Below are 2,500 nucleotides of genomic sequence, written 5' to 3'. Positions count from 1 at the left end.
GGCGACCGGCGAAGCGCGCCGTGACGAATTCCGTACGCCACAATTCCGCGCACTCCAAAAGCGCGCGGATTCGGCGATGGGCACATCCCGCTTCACTCGCCGTTACTGAGGGAATCCTCGTTAGTTTCTTTTCCTCCGCTTAGTAATATGCTTAAATTCAGCGGGTAGCCTCGTCCGACCTCAGGCCGAAAGTAAGGACCGGGACTATTCTTCCCGTTCCGCGCTCGCCGTCGGCGCCGCGCGCCGCCGCGCACCTCGATTCCCGCCCTTGAGCCGCCAGCCGTTGGCCTCTTCGAGGTCGACTCGCCGCCGCCGCGCGGGATTCTGGTCGCGATCGTCGCGCATCGTGCCGTGCTGTCTTGAGCGGGACGGGCGCTCGCGCGTCCGACGCCGCAGCAGCCGCGCGGAGAAATCCCCGCGCGGAACGTTTGCAACGCGACCCTGAGGCGGGCGCGGCCCCGGGATTGACCCGAGGCCGCAATTTGCGTTCAGAACGTCGATGCTCAATGTGTCCTGCAATTCACACTAATTCACGCAGCTAGCTGCGTCCTTCATCGACTCACGAGCCGAGTGATCCACCGCCAAGAGCCATCCACGATTGTTTCGCTCGCACAGTGCCTCGCACTATAGGGTGACAAAATAGACCGCGCCGAGCGGTCGGCCAGGCCGACGCTTGAAGCCGGAGCGCGGCGGCACCGCGGCACTCGACGCGCAAACATTACCGGGTGACCGAATCGCCGGCCGGCGCGCCGCTCCTCGCGGGTCGGGCGCCGGGTAGCAAAGACTTTTTCTCTCGCTTGTCCGAGTTTCGCGTTCGCCGAAGCGTTTGCGAGACCGTTAATGATCCTTCCGCAGGTTCACCTACGGAAACCTTGTTACGACTTTTACTTCCTCTAAATGATCAAGTTAGATCGTCTTCTCGGACGCCGGCTCGACGTTGCCGGCCGCGCCAGGTCCAATCGGAGGACCTCACTAAACCATTCAATCGGTAGTAGCGACGGGCGGTGTGTACAAAGGGCAGGGACGTAATCAACGCGAGCTAATGACTCGCGCTTACTGGGAATTCCTCGTTCAAGGGAAATAATTGCAATTCCCTATCCCTAGCACGACCGGGGTTCAGCGGGTTACCCAGACCTGTCGGCCAAGGCGAGCACATGCTGATCCGGTCAGTGTAGCGCGCGTGCGGCCCCGAACATCTAAGGGCATCACAGACCTGTTATTGCTCAATCTCGTGTGGCTAAACGCCACTAGTCCCTCTAAGAAGTTAGACGCCGACCGATTGGGTCGCGTAACTAGTTAGCAAGCCAGAGTCTCGTTCGTTATCGGAATTAACCAGACAAATCGCTCCACCAACTAAGAACGGCCATGCACCACCACCCACAGAATCAAGAAAGAGCTCTCAATCTGTCAATCCTCACTGTGTCCGGGCCGGGTGAGATTTCCCGTGTTGAGTCAAATTAAGCCGCAGGCTCCACTCCTGGTGGTGCCCTTCCGTCAATTCCTTTAAGTTTCAGCTTTGCAACCATACTTCCCCCGGAACCCAAAGACTTTGGTTTCCCGCAAGCTGCCGGAGAGGTCGTAAAACTAACGCCCCCCGATCGCTAGTTGGCATCGTTTATAGTCAGAACTAGGACGGTATCTGATCGTCTTCGAACCTCTGACTTTCGCTCTTGATTAAAGAAAACATTCTTGGCAAATGCTTTCGCAGTCGTTCGTCTTGCGCCGATCCAAGAATTTCACCTCTAAACGGCACAGTACGAATGCCCCCGTCTGTCCCTCTTAATCATTACCTCGCGCTCCGAAAACCAACAAAATAGAACCGAGGTCCTATTCCATTATTCCATGCACCATTATTCAGGCGAATCGCCTGCTTTGAACACTCTAATTTTTTCAAAGTAAACGTTCCGGCCGCCGCCGACACTCAGTCAAGGGCACCGGCGGAGAACCGGAGGTGAGGCCAGGACGGCCAGTACACGCCTTGCGACGGACCGGCCGCCTGCGCCCAAAATCCAACTACGAGCTTTTTAACCGCAACAACTTAAATATACACTTTTGGAGCTGGAATTACCGCGGCTGCTGGCACCAGACTTGCCCTCCAATGGATACTCGTTAAAGGTTTTAAAGTGTACTCATTCCAATTACAGGGCCTCGTTTAGAGTCCTGTATTGTTATTTTTCGTCACTACCTCCCCGCGTCGGGAATGGGTAATTTGCGCGCCTGCTGCCTTCCTTGGATGTGGTAGCCGTTTCTCAGGCTCCCTCTCCGGAATCGAACCCTGATTCTCCGTTACCCGTAAGAACCTCGGTAGGCCAGTACCGTACCGACGAAAGTTGATAGGGCAGACACTTGAATGATCCGTCGCCGGTGCGAGACCGTGCGATCCGCAAAGTTATCCAGAGTCACCAAGGTTGCGGGCCGAAGCCCGGTCGGTTTTTGGTCTGATAAAAGCACGCCTCCCGCGAGGTCGGCGCTTCACGCATGTATTAGCTCTAGCATTTCC

At 56.5% G+C, this 2,500-nt stretch overlaps 1 non-coding gene and 2 pseudogenes across 1 annotated transcript; all 3 read right to left on the bottom strand.

Moving 5' to 3' along the window:
- The window catches only part of LOC146143187 (large subunit ribosomal RNA), a 3,679-nt pseudogene extending 3,491 nt beyond the window's left edge, over positions 1 to 188 (bottom strand).
- A 248-nt stretch (positions 189 to 436) lies between these two features.
- LOC146143186 (5.8S ribosomal RNA) lies at positions 437 to 590 on the bottom strand. The gene has a single exon (XR_014501016.1). It is a non-coding gene; the product is annotated as a 5.8S ribosomal RNA (ribosomal RNA).
- A 256-nt stretch (positions 591 to 846) lies between these two features.
- Positions 847 to 1,534, bottom strand: LOC146143185 (small subunit ribosomal RNA; annotated as a pseudogene; the record flags this gene model as incomplete).
- Between the last annotated feature and the right edge of the window lie 966 nt (positions 1,535 to 2,500).

This window comes from Ascidiella aspersa, chromosome 5, assembly GCF_963924565.1.
Source record: "Ascidiella aspersa chromosome 5, kaAscAspe10.2, whole genome shotgun sequence".
NCBI lineage: Eukaryota > Metazoa > Chordata > Ascidiacea > Phlebobranchia > Ascidiidae > Ascidiella > Ascidiella aspersa.
The sequence above is the reverse complement of the archived record's forward strand: the minus strand, read 5'-3'. Positions and strand labels throughout refer to the sequence as shown.